Below are 17,237 nucleotides of genomic sequence, written 5' to 3'. Positions count from 1 at the left end.
AAACTCCAAAAAAGTGGGACAGATGGAAAAAAAAAACTGGTATCAAAACCCTCATTTTACAAACGACAAGCAGAGACCCTGAGAAGGGAGTAGATGACCACGGGTCACCCAGCAAGTTAGTGGCAGATTTGAGAAAAGACTCCAGGTGCCCCAGGGATCTGACATGGGCTCTTTCTACTTGTACTGTTTCCTCGGGCAGGAGACCATCTAGAGGCGTCACATTGTTTCCCTTGACCCTTGAGGATCTTGATCTGTCCAGTAAAAGAGGATGCTGGAGGGATTCTAATTTACAGAGCACCTACTATGTGCTAAGTATCTGCATATTGCAACCTCATTTTTTTTTTTTTCAAAGACCTCTTTTTTTTTTTTCCCAAAGAGTCTCTAGCTCGTCGCCCTGGGGACAAGGGCCATTCACGAGAGACACACACAGAGCGAGAGAGGAAGAGGCAGAGACACAGGCAGAGGGAGGGGGAGAAGCAGGCTCCATGCAGGGGGCCTGATGTGGGACTCGATCCCAGGCCCCCAGGATCACATCCCGGGCCAAAGGCGGTACTAACCGCTGAGCCACCCGGGCTGCCCTTGCAGCCTCATTTCTATCCTCATTTCTATCCTCCAGTAGGTCAGGTGAGGAAGCCTCAGAGAACCCATTTCCTTGATGAGAATAGTGCCACCCAGAGGGGCTTAAGACCTTTGTCTGGTGTGTCTGACTCTGGTTTCAGATGAAGTTCTCTTTGAACGCGTTGCTCTTGCAGGAACGCTGGGTCCCGCGTACCAGGGTCTCTCCAAGGCCACACTTTTTTGATAAGTTAACAAAGAAAAAAAAGAAAAGAAAAGAAGATCCTGAGACTCTGAACCCCACCCCGCGGCCACTCGGGCCGACGCAGGGCCTTCCCTCCACAGCCCGTGGCCGGGGGCCGGGCCGGGGGCCGGGGGCCGGGGCCGGGGGGCCGAGCGGGTCCGCGCCCGGGCTCCAGCGCCCCCACCCGGCCGCCGCGGGGCTGTCCGCGGGCCCCGGCGCGGCGGGCTCGGGTCTGCGCCTCCCAGAGCGGCCGCCAGAGCCCGCCCGGGGCCGGCCGGGGCGCGGGCCCCAGCCCCACCTCGGCGAGGGGCGGTCGGCCGGGGGCGGGCGTCTGGGGCCCCGGGGAGGAGCCAGCGGCCGGCGGCGCCGAGCCCGCCGCGCGCTATAAAAGCGGCCGCTGGGGCGCGGGCGCCGGGGAGCGCGAGCGGAGCGCGAGCAGAGCGCGGCGCCTGCGGCCATCGGGGCGGAGCGGGCCGCGCGCGGAGCCCCACTCTTCCAGACGCGTCCTCGGAGCTCGCGGGCCCGTCGCCCTGCCACCCGCCCGGCCCGGCCGCGCACTCCTGCCCTTGGGGCGTGCCGCCGCCTCGGCCACCGACCGCGAGGTAAGCCCGAGCCCCGGGGGAGGCCAGCGCGCGCCGGCGCCTCCCGCGCTCCCGGGGCACGGTGCCCGGCTCGGGCTCCTGCCAGTCCGTGCGCTCTGTGCTCTGCGGTCTGTCCGTCCGTCTGGGAGCCCGTCGAAGGGCGCACGCCCCTGTCCCTGCCCTCTGGGAGGTTTCTCCGAAACCGTGTGATCCTTTGCAAGCAGCAGGTGCCCGGGGGCGCCAGCGTCCCAGGAGCAGGACCGGCGGTGCGTGTGTGTTGGGGGGGGGGGCGGCTTGCTTTCCGCAGAGTCAGCCCCCTTCTCAGGGGCAGAGGGAAGGGGTCTGGCGCCCGGGAAAGGGGCTTGCGGGCGAGGGAGCGCACAGAGGGCCAGCTCGCGGGTCCAGCCGGCGGGGAGCCGCGCACATCGTGCACCCGCGGGTGTGCGCCTGGCAACAGGTCTGCGCCCTGCTGCTCGGCCTCGGCAAGGTCTTCCTTCTGGGGTCCCCATCACCTCCCGCTGGCTCCGCTGGCTCGCGCACTCTCCCCGGGTGGCGCTGGGTCCCAGCGGCGTGGTGCCCCGGAGGGGGACCTGGGGGGGGGGTGCAATTAAATGTTAAAAGAGGTGACAGCCCCTGTTGACGTTTGGACTGAGACTGCCAGCCAGGCATTGCTGGGAGACGGTTCTTTGGTGCCTGGCAAGGGACCTCGGCTGGCTTCAGGAAGGGTTAAATTAGGTGAAAGGCAGGCGCCTGGCGAAGCGCAAGCCAGGGCTGTGGCTGGGTCTCCAGCTCGTCGCCCTGGGGACGAGGGCCAGAGACCTTCTGGAACGGACCCGGCGGCACGCATGTGCTCTTGAGAAAGGCGCCCAGGGCGCCCAGGTCCTCAGCCGCAGACGCAGCTCTCCGCGCCCGCCGCCGGTGCCCGCGGCTCCAACACCACGGCCGTCCCAGGCGCGCCTCCAGCAGCAGGCTTTGAGGTCCGGAGTCTCGCTCCGCAGAGCGCAGCCAGCGATGCCCACAGGTGAGAACTCTCTTTTGAAACTACTCTTTTGATGTTTGAGCCAGTTCCTGGCTGCAGCCCCAGCCCCCGAGAGGGTGAGCCCGGGAGCGAGCGGCTCCATTCCGCGGTCTGGAGGCGACGGGGCGCGCCCGGGGGCTGGAAGCCGGCGGCTCTGCGTGCCCAGGCGCGGCGCCACCATGGACAGCTCCCAGCCGCTTCCTCCGCTCCGGGTCCGCGGCCCTGGGTCTCGGGAAGTCGCCTGCTTCCCTCCCAGACGCCAGGTGTTGAGACACAGGGCAGCAGGACAGGGACAGCTAGTTTTTGAGAGCCCTCTGTAACCTGTCCCAAGGCCGCGGGAGGGCAAAGGGAGCCTGTGGTTGGTGACCGGGTCCTCGATGGGCCTGCCGCCGAGCCCCGTCCGGACCTCTGGCATGGGGGGTGGCGCGGAGGGGGTCTCCGGCTCTTCGGCAGCGCCCAGAGGCCCTTCAGAGGTGTTATTATAAATGTGTGACGCCTGAGCCTCCGATGAGGCAGTGAGATCATGCCAGACCTAATTAGGGACTGCTCAGACTGCTCTCTCTACACAGCATGGGGTTGTGTTGCATTTTATTACATTATTTAGCAAATTTGGTATTGGGAAGAGATATTAGTGTCAGAGTCACAGAGACAGGATGGAGAAGCATCCAATAGAACAAGTTTCGGAGAATGTATTTGGATGCATTTGCTAAAAGCAGCTATGCTGTTTTCTGATCCTCATTGTTTTCTCCACATTGTTTTCTCCACGGTGTAAAACACTCTTCAAGAAGCTCCCAAAGGTTCCTCTTGAGTTCACTTGATGCATTTTCGAGTAGGTTGCTTGGAAACAGGGAGGGGAGAACCTGTAGGGGTTCACCTGTGCAAATTAGGCACCTCCTTTCTCGGCTAAGAAATGGCATGGAGTGGGGCTCTCCTTTTTGCCCTCTGCACCTATACAGAAGTGTGTATCTTCCTCTATCATAAAATTGTAAGGCATGTCCAAGGTCTGATTCTGTTGATGACTGATGGAGGTCCATGGAGAAGTAAAAAAAAAATCAAGCATCCTTTTTTTTTTTTTTTTTTTTGAGGAAGCGTGTGTGATTTTGTTAAAGGTACTTGAGCTCTGTGCCTGCTTCCTCATCTGTAACATGGGACCACACACTCTCCCTGGCAGAGTTGCCAACGAGAACTAAAATGGCACAATGTAAACCACTTAGCCCCTCATGGAGTACAGAGAACACTCTTAAAATGGCAGTGATCACAGGTGTATTTCAAAGTTTCTTTTGCAGCACCTGCCCTCTGCTCTCTCCACTAACCAGCAATTGTTTGACAGGGAGACTCCGTTTCCCACTCTATGTTCATGTTGGAGAACTTGTGGATGAAAGTATTGAAGTTGATCACAATGCCAACAAAAATGTTGTTCAAGGATAAACAGAAGAACTTTCAGTGAGACAAATCAGGCACCTGTTTTTCTCACCTCTACCACTTGGAAGAAAGACAAAGTAAGTCATTTTCAAAATATTGGCATAGCCCTCCAGATGAGAGGAATAATTCTTCCTGACACTTCTCTCAAAACAACCCAGGATTTCCAAAAGCCCTCCTTGTCTTGCTGCGGGGGCGGGGATGAATTTTCTCGGGTCTTGATGGGGAGTGGCCTCCATGGCCCCTATTTCTGGATCACTGCAGGGTGGAGTGAGGGTTTGCTGCACTGGACAGCACCTTGTCTGGGAAGCTCATGTGGGGTCCTCCCCATGCAAAAGGCAGCACATCCCTTCATGGTGGAGCCCTGCTTGGCTGTGAGATCCTGCCTGGGACACAGGTCTGCCTGGAACATTGGCTAGTTATTTGATCCCAGCTGGATTTGAAGATACCCTCCAGCTCTGCATTTGGGATTCTGTCTGGTAAAAATCATGAATACCATAAAGTTTGGATAATGGAATTATAATGGGCCCAATCTCACAGTTAGAATTTTTTTCCTGAAAAAAAGTACGTACACGTGTGTGTGTGTGTGTGTGTGTGTGTGTGTCTGTATTTGCCAGTTTCATATTCTAGTACTCTTAGATTTTTTTCATCTGTGTTTTTCCTTGGTAGATCAGAAGTCATCTTAGCTCCCTCCATCTGAAAGACATGGAGCTCACAGATGCGGTGCACAGATGCTGGGAGTCTTTCCATGAGTTTCGTCTGCCTGATGGTGTGAATGGAGCAGGAGGCTGGGCTTCACCCTGAAGCTCACCCTGAAGCCCTGGCTCTCTTCTCTGGGCTTCCACACAGGTTCCGGTATCCAGCACACAGAGCTTTCTGGTAGGAAGACAACTGAACCACAGAACCCCCTTGGAGTCAGGGCCAGTGAGGGGAGGAACTTGCCTCGGAGGTGGCAGGGGGCTCTCCATAGGCCCTGTGGCACTCTGGGTCTGAGCCTCTGGGGCAGGTCAGACAGCAAGAGTGGCATTTGGGAAAGGCCAGCAAGACGAGTGGGGTGAGCTCAGTCATTCTCAGCCTTCTCTGAACCCCGCTGCTTGAGTAGCCCCCTCTGTGGTATTGGCAGAGCAGCACATTGTAGAACGAATGCATTGGTAGTTACAGCCCCAGAGAAACACAAGTGTGTGGGTTGTTTTCCTAAGAGGAACAGAGATGTTTATGGGCTGCCCCCATGCCGCCTGATGGTTTTGAGGGCTCTGTCGAGGCTCAACGTGGCTGCAGGCACACAGGTCCTCCCTTCCCTCCCAGCCCCTGCAGGTGCATGAGCCCTGGAGAGCACAGCAGCCTCCCCCCAGCACTCCCCGGGAGGAGGTCTCCTTCTCTCCAGCTCCAACAGTCTGGCTCCTCCTGCACTGGAAAACTGCTGAGGTGTTATCTCTGAATCTTTGCAAGGGCAGCCACAGGACTGATTTAGATATAACTTGGTTTAAAGTGCTTTTATCAGACAACTGCTTTTGAAAACCCCAGGTGTTTCTCTCGGCTGTCTGTAGGAGAGCTTGGCCATTAGGCATTTTGTGTTATGGGGAAGGCACGTCTAGAAGCTGGTCCTTCGCCAGTGTAAAGTGGCCTGCCTCTCCTGTTCCTAGACATCTCGAGGGGGCAGGAGGGCTTTGAGCTTCCCCGGGAGCCTGTCACACTGTTTGATCTTGTCTGGGTTCAGGAGTTCCTGCTGTTGGCTGTAAGGCTTGGGCCCAAAACTGGGCAAAGCACAGTGGCCAGTGCCTCCTAGACTGGACTATGTAGAATTACTGGGGAGCATGTGAAGATGCAAACTCTGATTGGCTGCACTGGGGAGGGGCCCAAGAGTCTGCTTTCCTAACCAACTCTCAAGTGATGCCGTGGCCCACCGAGCTCCTTGGGAGGTGCCAGGGGTACATCATTGCCTTCCTATAATCCAGCTCAGCCCTTCTTGGTCTATGTTAAGTCAGTTTCTGGTGTCTGAATGCATGCAGTCCAGCTGGCCTGTGTCCTCCTAATGACCTTATAATGACCCCTCAAATTCTTGGAGGTAATTATTGTTGCTCCTAAACTGTCTTATCAGTAGACTAAATATCATCCCCTTTTCCCTGTCATAATAAATTTTCCAGCTCTCTGAACCGAGTTACTTTTAAGTGCAAGACCATTGTGCAAATGGCAATTTATCTTTGCCTGGCAGAGGCATCTGAATGTAATTTTGCTGGTATTAAGAGATCACTTGGGGAGTCTCATCTCACTCTGGTTCCAGACACAGAGAATGCATGTTTACATTTAGACAACTTTACTTGCCTCTAAAAATCACAACTTTTTTTTGAACCTAAAAATGAAATTTAAACCTCCGTTCTCTTGCTCAGCCCCCCTCCCTGTGACATTCCTGCAGGATGAGCATGCATGATGGTCAGCCCAGAACGTAGGTGTGCGATCGCGTCCTGTCATCCACTGCCGCATCTGGAGGCAGAAAAAAAAATTGAGTACAAAATTTTGATCATCTTTTACATGGAGGTCCTGTGTTAGCCATGGGAGGAGGTGGGATTAAATAAATGGTCCCTGGCATTCAGAGCTAACAACAGTCTGGCTGGGAGAACAGCCGCCTAGGTCAGAAGCTGCCATATGGTGTGATGAGGGCTGAGACACGTGGGTCAGGAGGATCGGTGGGCCAGGAACCTGCTGGGGACAAGGGAAGCCAGAGGACTTCCCCAGGAAGGGGGGCATACAGTGCTTCTGGCAGGATTAGCAGAGGTTCATAGGGATTTTCCCATGAGGCAACGTGAGATTTGGGGAGCAGAATTCAGAAGGTGTTCCACACAGAGAAAAGGCCTCAGGGAAAGATCCAGAAGCCCAGGCAGGCTTAAACCTCTTATGTCCCACAACCTATCATGTTCAGAAAGCTCCTTACCTGTCCCAGGTGCACAAGCGCCCTTACCCACCCAGACCTTGAACCATACCAGGCAGAAGAGAGAGTCCTTCTGAGCACCTGGTGTCTTTAGTTTCATAGACTTGTGGTTTTCAACTACTATAACCATAATTTTTTTTCCCAACAAAGTCTTACTACATCTCATTTACAAACCAGATAAAAAGTGGCTGTGGCTGGGAGGACGTTTTTATCTCGAGGTCCCCCAGGAGTTCCACAGAGCTCTGTGGGTTCCAAGGAGCACCGTTTGAAAACCTCTGCCTTGGATCATTTCATTTTGCTTTCGGCATTCATATTACTAGTGCCAGCTTCATATTATTGTGGCTTGTCTTGCTATGTCTTAAGATTCTGGATGTCTTGCTGGGCTTGGTGTCAACAGTTTTTAATAAGATGATGCCAGAAGTATGCTGTGTGTGATTGTCTCACAAACATGAGGTGTGTGGGTTACTGGTGACAAGTGTATGTGACAGATACTGGCTCAGAAGACTCAAGCTGTAGCTGACCAGCACAGGAGACAAAGAGAGGTGTGAACTTCTTGCAAAAAAATGGGCTTTTTATTTCCAACCTTGTCCGTCAATCTATGCACCCAAGATTCTTCCGATTCTATAGAAGCTGGCAAGAAGGAAAAATAGCTTATTTTGAGGTATAAGACTCGATAAATTATTTCCAGGATCTTGCGTCCTTTTTCACTGATATAAAGGAGACAAATTTGAATGTGGGAGGTTTTTGAAAGTGGAGTTTGAACGGGGACTGTAAGTCGAAAGTATAAAAACAGAGAAGCTCTGCTGACTCCATGGGGATGGGATGGAAGGTTCCAATTCAAGCTGTGGCTCCTGCTTGCTTCTAACAGAGCTCTTCTACTGGAGAAAATCAATGCTCAGATGGACAACCCCCAAGGGGGGGGGCTGTCCTCACCCACCTGTGCTTCTTCTCCTTAGAAAAGTATTGGTGCTTCTTCTCCTTAGAAAGGGATCTGAAGAACCCCTTCTGAGCATAGACCCAGCTCTAAAAATCCTATGACTGATTTAAGGTGATCAAAGTGACACGTGGTTAGTCTGGGGAACTTGGAGGACACCCCCACCTCTTGGAAGACCCTGCTGGCTCTGTGAGGAGCCTCAGCGGAGCAAAGAGGCAGGTGGCATCTCCCTCCAGGTGGGTGTCCCCAGGTGCCAGAGGCTCCTCTTGCCTGCTGCCAGAACAACAACCCGCTGAACCCCACAGCGTCAGGGAGCGCTGCCGTGCTGGTGGGTGACCAGCAGCCTCACCATCTGGGAGCATCTGGCCTCACATTCAGGGGTCTTTGCTTTAGACCATATCACCCTAGACATTGGAACACCCTGAACTTTGGATTTGACTCCCAAACCATCAGGATGCAGCCCATCCTGGCTTGCTAGGGCTGGACAGTGGCTGGCTCCTATGTCGCCCTGGCCTCTTGGCAAGGGTGACCAAAGACCCTGGCTCCCTAGATCCCACAGAACTATCTGGGGGTGCTCAGTGGTGACCCTGAACTGTCTACTGGATGCAGAGGCCATGTTTGGCTCTCTCTACTCCCTGGGGGCGCGGGCAGTGGTGTCTGCTGGTGGGCGATGAGGGCGCAGGGGCCCGAGGGTACAGAGCTGGTACAGGGTGGCACCTTGGCTTGCACTCACCTGCCTTCCTTCCAGGGCTCTTGTCCTTGCTGTGTGGTTGGGTAATTATTCCCAGCTCCTTCCCCTAGAGCTTCCTGACCCCGGGAGGTCCAGAGCCCCCCAGGCTGACGATGGGTGTGCAAAGCTTTCTCCTTCCTCAAAAGAATAACAGGAATGAAACCTCAGGAGGAGTGAGTTGGAGAACAGCTTTGGGAAAACCATGAAAAACAAAAATGTTTTTGAGCAAACTGGTGGTTTTAGGACCAGCCTATTTCAAAGCTGACTGTGTTACAGGCACTGAGTAATTCACTCATATGCTAATTTTCCAAAGGTTTGGGTTCAGAAAAACCTCAAACACAGTGGCTAAGTACTTTCCCTTTCCTTTAAAAATTGTGTTTATTTTCGGACGAACCTAATCCATATGTTTCAGATCCATTTCCGCGTTACTCAGCAAAAGGTTGTTTTTCACCGACATTGCTGAGCCGTGAGTGTGCTTTGGTCCCTTCTCGTCCCTCCTGCAGCCACTGCACACTTCAGCCGGCTGGTGCTCCTGGTCCCGCAGCTCCGCGGCCTCTCATGACACACGAGTAAACACAGGAGAAAGTCAGTCACGTGGATCCTGTAGTCCTTTTTTTTAAAGATTATATTTATTTATTCATGAGAGACATAGAGAGAGAGGCAGAGACAGAGGCGGAGGGAGAAGCAGGCTCCCTGCAGGGAGCCCAATGCTGGACTCAATCCTGGGACCCCAGGATCACCCCCTGAGCTGAAGGCAGACACTCAAGCACTGAGCCCCCCCAGGAGGCATCCCTGATCCTGTCTTTATTCACAATTGTGATATTTGGTTCCCTATGGATTTTCTGCATGAATTTCAATTTTTGAAATGGGGCATTGCAATATTGTTTATATTAACAACTGGGGGGTTTTGGTGCTCTTTTACATTTTGAACCCTGACCTCAGCCTCAGTCCAGCAAATGCCACGTGGAGAGGCCAGTGCCCGAGACACGGCAAAAAGGTATTGGTGATGTGAACCAATCAGTGCCTCTGGCTCTTAACCCAACTGTTGATTTGATCTGGGTGTAGCGCTGTCGGGGAGAAGGAGGAGAGGAGGGTGAGCTCTCAGCAGACTTCCGTGGACCTGAGGCCTGTTTTCCCTTCTCCTTTGCCTCCTTTCGCTTTTAGAGGGAAGGCATCGTGGTGTCCATGCTGAAATGTTTTGCAGATTCTGCTGGGCTGATGTGTCACTGTGTCTGTGACTTCTTCGGAAGGGACTGAGTTCATCTGATTTCTCAATTCAGTTCCTGGTAGCAAAAGAGAAAGCAGCTGTTGGATTTTAGCTTTGGAACTTGCCTGTGCAAGAATTTCTTCTCATTTAAATGATTTTTTAAAAAAAAATAAGAAGGCACAGCAATCTCAGCGGTGTCTGTCTGGTTCATAGCTTGGAAGAGGCTCAGAGATTCCTCCGACCACATAATCGCCACATAATCGTGGGTTGTGTAGATACATGAGCCAGGTGGCCAGGCGAGAGCTTGCGTCTGTTTTAAATTTTAAGGTCCTTGGGTAATGTTGTTACAAATGGTAACATATAAACATTTCTTGGGATTTTCTGAGAATGACCATGTAGTGAATTTCATTTTTACTTTGAACATCCCCACATACAGTTACTTTAAATGAGAGGCTATTTTTAACATAAAAAAAAAAAAAGATGGTGCTTTGATTGAATCTTGCTTAATAAGCACAAACGTGAGTCTGTGCTCTGTGGGGTCATTCGGGGACACCACCTCTCGTGGGTCAGGGGAGCAGAGCAGAACAGAGACCTGGTCTGAGCCGTGAGGGTCAGGTTTGCACAAGGCTGGAATCTCCTTCCCATGATGCACAAAAGGGCCTCGTGTCAGTACAAGAAAGAGGCATTTCTTCATTCAGGACAGGACCTCCCTGGGCTCAGACGCAGAGATTTTTATGTTCTGGGTATTCCCAAAGCCTAGCACATAGCAGGCACAAGGTATTTATTAATTATATGGCTGCATGAGCCCTACATTGGAGCTCCAACCCCCCCCCCCCCCCCCCCCCAGTGCATACGTTTCTCACAGAAAGAGATTTGATGTGGATCCTTGTAATTCTGCTGGCATGGGATGAAACCAGAGTCCTACCAGTCAGTCACCTTCTCAAGGTCTGCCCTTGGGGGGCCCTTGGGGTTATACTTGTCATTATTATGGATACCTGGTATTTACTGAGCATTGACTAAGAGGTCAGGCTCCATGGGAGCATTGAATCCTCCTGATGGCCCTGAGCAAGGCATCAGATGGAGACCCAGTGAGGTCTGCTGAGGGCTGCTCAGGAGCCTTGAGTTCCTCAGGGACATTAGGAGGTGATGCAGTTGGAACTGGGACCCAGATCTGTGTGCACCCAAATGCCCGTGCTCTGACTGATGCCCAATGTTGCTTGAGTTTTCAATTTTGAGAATGCATGTTTATGGTAATATTGTAATTCATAGTGAAGTAGTTGCAGAGTAATTTCAACCCCAAAGCGGTCGCTGTTGATTTGCCAATTCTTGGTTGGACAACTGGGGTTCAGAGACGCCTCCACTGCACCTCCCTGTGATGGAGAAGCTTGCATGCAGTCTAGCTGGGAGACAGACAGGTACTCAGTGAGCTGTAGTCTGTGCTGGAAGCAAGGTGTGCAGTGGGGAAGAGACCAGCAGGCAAGACTCAGGATGGAGGAGGTGGTGTTCAGCTGGCTCTTTTTTTTTTTTTTTCATTTTTTTTTTTTCAGCTGGCTCTTGAAGGAGAGCATGTTTGCTGGCCAGAGAAAGAGGGTTAGGAAGGAGGGAAGAATCTGAAGGAAGTTCCTGAGGGAAAGTCTAGGAGCTCCTGGAAATGAGATGATAATGGTGGGGGGAGTGGGTCAGGGAGCCTGGCCTTTAACCCAGGTGATGTTGATAAGGGGAGGGGTGGGATCACTAGGGGGACCTTCAGCCCTTGGTCCTGGTGGCAGGTGGTTTGGGTTAGGATTGTGTCCCTCAGTCCAGAGGGTGATGTTTTGGCAGCGAGTGCATCCGGGATCCCGCTGTCACTGGTACAGTGTGGCTGGCAGGGCCTAACAATAAGGAAACATAGATAGCCCAGCGTGTTATTGGTGCCCGGCCAACAGGGCATGGAGGGCATGAGGGAGGACGTTACACTGGAAGTATTTCAGTGACTTGCAGCCCTCATTACTGCCAGCATAGGGCCTAGTCCCTCTGCAGGTGGAACTCCAAGGCTCTGAGGGTGATTTTCTGAGACTCAAACCCCACACCCTTGTTTACCAATATCCTTCCAGACTGTCCAGCCTCAGTGTGGGGTCAGCAGGGCACGTGCCTCATCCTGCGGCCTGTCTGCTGATTTCCATAAGCACCTTCCTAACTCTTCACAGACTCTTGGGCACATCCCTAACTGTCTCGCTGGACTGATCTGCACGAGAGGTGGTGCAAGGAATGAGGGGCCCGGGGACAGGATTTCTGTGAGAGGCTCACTTTAGGCAGGAGCAAGCGGTCACTGTGGAGGATGCTGGTCCAGCTCAAGTTTTGGAGAAGCTTCACTGGATGAAGCAGATTGTCTGAATGCTGTCTCATGTGCAAAGGTCCTGGGGTGACCTTCCTTTGTCTCCCTCTTCTTCTCTGCACTGTGTTTGTAATTAGACATTCAGGGGATTTCAGGGAATGAAATCCAGCCACACATGTCCCCTATGTGCCAGGAACTGGTCTTAGTCCTTTAGCAAACCTATGAGTGCCTGTCAGGTGGCCAGAGGAGAGAGGCATCCCCAAGGCCTGCAGCTCTGCGAGTTTCAGTTCAGATCACCACACTCTCCAAGGTGGTTCTCACCAGAGAGCAGTGTGGAAGCAGTATTTCAGGAAAAGTTCCTGTGGATTTTGCTGACTACAAAATAAACTGTTGCCCATATTCCTTCCTCATCACTTTTAAAGGCTTTTTAGTTGATGTTTTCTTGGGCTTATAGAATATTAGAGCTGGCGGAATGAACCGGAAAGAGGCGTGGGCCTTGGAGCCTCACAGGCCTGGCTGTAAATCTACCTCCCCCGCTGATTCGCTGTGTGACTTCAGAAAAGTTATCCTGCCTCTCCCTGCCTTGGTTGTTTATCCATCCCCTAAGATGGGACAACCATATATTTTTCTGAGCATAACTAACGCACAGCCACTAATAGTGAGATGACACATGGCAAACCTCTTAGAGCTGTGGCCTGGTACCCACGAGGTCTACACATGGCACGTCTCCTCCATCTGTCCGCACATGCCATTGAATCAGCAGACATTTCGAGTGAAGGAGGCGAAACTGTGACTTCTGGGCGAATTTGCAAACTTTAAAACTTTGTCAGACGGTAGCAGTGCCCCGTCCTGCAGCCGCCCTCCGAATGGGGCCCTAGAGGCCGCGTCGTGGAGGAGGCCCACCTCTGCATGCCCTGGGGCAGGAATGGGGTCCACTTGCCCATGCTACGTCTCTGGAGCTGAGCTGCTGCCTAACACAGGCTTATGAGCAAGTGCCGTGTGCAAGAGAGGTACTCGTGGACATCCCCTGGCTTCTGCCATGTACCACTTGCCCTTGAAGTGCCCTCCACATCCTCCCGCACTCACAACCTGCATCAGGCCCTGTAAAGACAGGGAGCACTGTTTCTATTTCATCTCCCTGTATGGATGAGGACACAGAGGGATTGCATGACTTGTCAGGGCCGCACAGCCGGCACGAAGACACAGTCTCACTCACCAGCCGGAACCACCATGCTGAGCTGCAGGGCCACAGGTAAGAAGCAGAAGAGGGGAACGGATTAGAAATTTTCTCACTTCCAATGGAAATGCGAAATTTAAAGATGACAAAAGCAGATTTCCTAGAGCCTCCATGCCCTGGCTCAGGAAGCAGGTGTGTGGAGCCACGGTGCAGAGGGGCCGTGTGGGGTGGGACAGGTCGCTGTGACCATGATGTCTGGAGGGCGTGGGCTTCTGGCCCATCCTGGCTGTGCAAGCTGGCAGACCAGTGTGCCTTCTTGGAGGACGGCTTTCCCCTCCTATTCTCCAAACTTTGGAGCCATTGGGAGGCATGTCAGTGGTCTGGGTGTGTCAGGCCTATATCCTAAACTCCTCACCCACCTGTCACCAAGTTAGCTCCAGCCATTGCCAGGAGCCCCTTGTGAGGATCTTGCCGGGGGAGGGGGGTTTCCTCTGGCCCCCAGGAAAGGGCAGCTGTGCCGGTTCCCTGCTGGTGCTCCACAGGGAGGACTCCCCATGAGGCTGGAACAATTTATTGCTGATTATGGTTTTGAAAACTAAGTTTTGGTGCGTTTCCTAAAACGATTTCTCAGGAGCACCACTTCCTTGGGCTGTTCATAGGCATTCTGAGGTCAAATAAGTTTGAGACGAGCTGGGTTAAATGTGTTCTTACCGCCGAAGCTCTTCTGAGTGGGCCAAGCAGCCAGCGGCCAAGCAGGTCAGCAGCGCTGCCCGAGCCTCTGTGTCTGGAGGTCCCTGTGCTCTCCCAGAGCAGCTGAGGCCGGGGTCGGGGTTGCTGCCGGGATCCTGGAGTAAAGTCCAGAGCTGTGAATTAGGGGGAAAACACTCGGTGTGGCCAGACACCTCCAGCCAGAGCCTTCCATGGTATGAACTGCAGTTTTGCTGATGCCAGTGTCCCTCTGAGTTGGGGCAGGATGCTGTTGTCGAATCCTTATCACCCCTGTCCCTTTGTGTTTGGACCACCGTGTGGCCATGTGTGTCCTGGTTTGGGGGGATCTGAACGGTGCTGTCACCTGGAGTCAGAGACCGTCGGGCACTTCACCTCCCCTCCTGCTCCGGGACTCTGCAGGGTGACTGGTAGCCCTACGTGGCTTCGGAGAGAGGGCTGTAGCTCGTGGTCCCACACATCTTGGTCAGAAGTTCAGCCCTCTTCCCACCTTGTACAAAAGAAGGACGAGTTTACAAATTGGTGCCCATTGCTTTTTAAAAAGCAATCCTTCTAAATGCGATGGAGTATTTAGTGATTATCTCTCACTGAGGATGAGGTACAAAATGGCTTCTGTCCCATTTTGCACTTTGCTATTGGAATTGCAGAGTTTGTACCAGAAAGTATCTCCATAAAGAGATTAGCAAGGATTTTTGGTGGAGATTGGGCCCACCGCTCCTTGCTGCTAGTGCTCAGCACTGCAAAGTGCTTTGTAAGTGGCTGGAACTGCCCCCAAATTCAGGGCTGCTAATGTCCACCCTGGCTGGGTCCACCTTTCACCCTGCATGGCTCTGATTCAGAACCCTAAACCCCAGATGTACTCGAGAGGAGTCTGCCCGCAAATGAATGAGCAGACGGAGGGTACGGTGGGTGAGATGTTCTCATCATGGGGCTTTGGTGCACGCTCTGTGTCCCTTTTACATCTGTGATAAGCCACTGATGTGTGCTCAGTCTGAGCTGTTTACTGAAAAAGATACAGGGGCTTGGAGCTCCGTATTAGTACCAGGTGAATTAACAAAGCCAGAGGTTGTTGCACTTGCCGAGCCAGTTCATTCAGCCACCGCTTCCCGAGCAGCCACTCCACACCAGATACGGAGCACGCACCACCTAATCACTCCTTCTCTGACCTAACAATTTGAGGTTGGGGGCAGCCGTGTGAACAAATGGGAATAATAGTGTCTGTATGAGGCACTGATGGGGCAAAAAGTAAGAACTCTACCCTGGCTTGGTTTGAACCCTACAAATCGTACTGAGAATTTGTGAGCAGAGAAGGGCCCTTTGGACGAAGGGAGATTGGATAGTCTGGTCCATTAGAGGAGCTCAGCATGGTCAGAGTGGACAGAGAGAGAGAGAGAGAGAGAGCTTCAAAATGAGAGGTCCTCGGACAAGTCCTGTAAGACAAGGGCCTGACCAGAGCCCAGTGGCTCGTCATGGCCCCAGCTTGATGAGATTGGCTGGGGTTTCTCAGGGAATAGTGGCCAGCAGCCCATGGTTGTCAGAAGCTGAGAAGCGCAGATGATGCAGCCCCGAATATTATGCATAGGGTATGATGTCTAGATTTAGTCTGAGATCGCTGCATATACCCTGTGTGATGTGGTTGGACCACGCTCACTAGTCAAGTCTGCTTAGTGCCACGGGGACACCTACAATGTCCTGGGCATGTTACCAGGTGTGGGCAGCGTGGTATGCATGCTCTGTGAATAATATAACCATATAACTAAATTCCTCTATCCCTCGGAAAGTAGAGAAAAGAAAAAAATACCACAATTTCAGCCACTTAAGACAGTTGCTGCAAGAATTTGGGTGAATATTTTTTTAAGATTTATTTATTTATGAGAGAGAGAGAGAGAGACTCCGAGCTAAGTGCGGAGTCCGATGTGGGGCTCAATCCCACCACCCTGAGATCATGACCTGAACTGAAACCAAGAGTCAGACACTCAACTACCCAGAGGTCCCATGTGAATATTTATTTTTCTAGTTTTTCATTTTTAATCACTGTGTGAATGTTTACATACCGATGATAGAATTTTATCTCATGCATAAGCAAAAGTTTTCACCTCCTTTCTTACCGCCATCATTTTAATTCCTGTAAAAGGACATCCAATTCGTTTCTAAATTTTTATTCTTAAAAAAAAATGAGGGGATCCCTGGGTGGCTCAGCGGTTTAGCACCTGCCTTTGGCCCAGGGTGCGATCCTGGAGTCCCGGGATCGAGTCCCACGTCGGGCTCCTGGCATGGAGCCTGCTTCTCCCTCCTCCTGTGTCTCTGCCTCTCTCTCTCTCTATGTCTATCCTAAATAATAAATAAATAAATATTAAAAAAAAAGAAAAGAAAAAAATGATCACTTTTGTGTAGGCAATTCTTCCCCACACTTGAGTGATTTCCAGAAGAAACATTCTAGAAGCTGGACTTAAGTGGGTCAAGGTATATGGACATGTTTGTGGTCCTTGATCCATGTGGCCTCTGGAGATTGATTCCAGTTATCACGACCACCTGCACTTTCACCAGCAGTAGATAAATACTAAAACTTTAAGGATTATTTTAATAGGTAAAATATTTGTGTTTCTCTGATTGCTGGTGAAGTCCAAGACCATCCCAGAAGTCGGTCTAACTAGTCATTTGTCTCTATTAGGAATCGTCTGTTCAATCATCTGCTCTCTGTTCGGAGAGCCTAACCAGTGGGGTATTCCTTTCTTATCAATGTACCCGAGCTCTTTACATATTTGTGCAAGTGTCTCTCCCTGTCTTTCTTTTTGGTTATTTTGTAAAATACGTGAAATAGTGCCATCTAGTCTGACCTGTCTAGTCCACTGAGCTCTATAGGTTCCTTCTTTCAAAATGCAATTCTAGGGCTCTCTGCTCATCCCGTGGATTGCCCTTTAAGCTCCTTGACCCGTCTGGCATTTTTTTTCAGTTCATGGTGTGCAGAGAGGTTCTCCCTCGGCTGTCCACACTGCTTGCTAACCTGATGTCCAGACACCCTGTGTCGAACAAGCTTTCCTTTATCCGCTCAGTTCTGCCTCCGGTAAAAGCTCTGTTGGTCCAGTTACCAGTGTGGAAGATGCTGGGAATGTGATAAGGCTAGCATGGCAGGAATTCGACCAGACATTTATCTGGCCGTCTGGGCGGCCTTCAGGGACTCCTTCTCCGTGGACCGGGCCTGGCTGTGTCTCCAAGGCCCTGCAGATACTAAGTACTTGGCCAAACGGGATCAGTATGGTGGCATGCTGGGCCACCAGCCACCGTGCGAGCTCTGGATGCAGCCGTCCTCATGCAGCACGCGGGGTGGGGGGGTGGGAGGAGGTTGGGGTGGGTGGGTGGGGGAAGGGGTGGCTAGCTAGTTTCGTCCCTTGGGAAACACGTGAGA

At 52.3% G+C, this 17,237-nt stretch overlaps 1 protein-coding gene across 2 annotated transcripts in view; it reads left to right on the top strand.

The window, feature by feature from the left end:
* The first annotated feature begins 1,323 nt into the window (after positions 1 to 1,323).
* CEMIP (cell migration inducing hyaluronidase 1) overlaps positions 1,324 to 17,237 on the top strand; it is a 138,943-nt gene continuing 123,029 nt past the window's right edge. For both annotated transcript variants that reach the window (XM_038532996.1, XM_038532995.1), the window contains exon 1: positions 1,324 to 1,401. The gene's annotated coding sequence lies outside the window, so the exon portion shown is untranslated. The remainder of the gene's footprint in view (positions 1,402 to 17,237) is intronic.

Source organism: Canis lupus, chromosome 3, assembly GCF_011100685.1.
Source record: "Canis lupus familiaris isolate Mischka breed German Shepherd chromosome 3, alternate assembly UU_Cfam_GSD_1.0, whole genome shotgun sequence".
Classification (NCBI taxonomy): domain Eukaryota; kingdom Metazoa; phylum Chordata; class Mammalia; order Carnivora; family Canidae; genus Canis; species Canis lupus.
The sequence above is the reverse complement of the archived record's forward strand: the minus strand, read 5'-3'. Positions and strand labels throughout refer to the sequence as shown.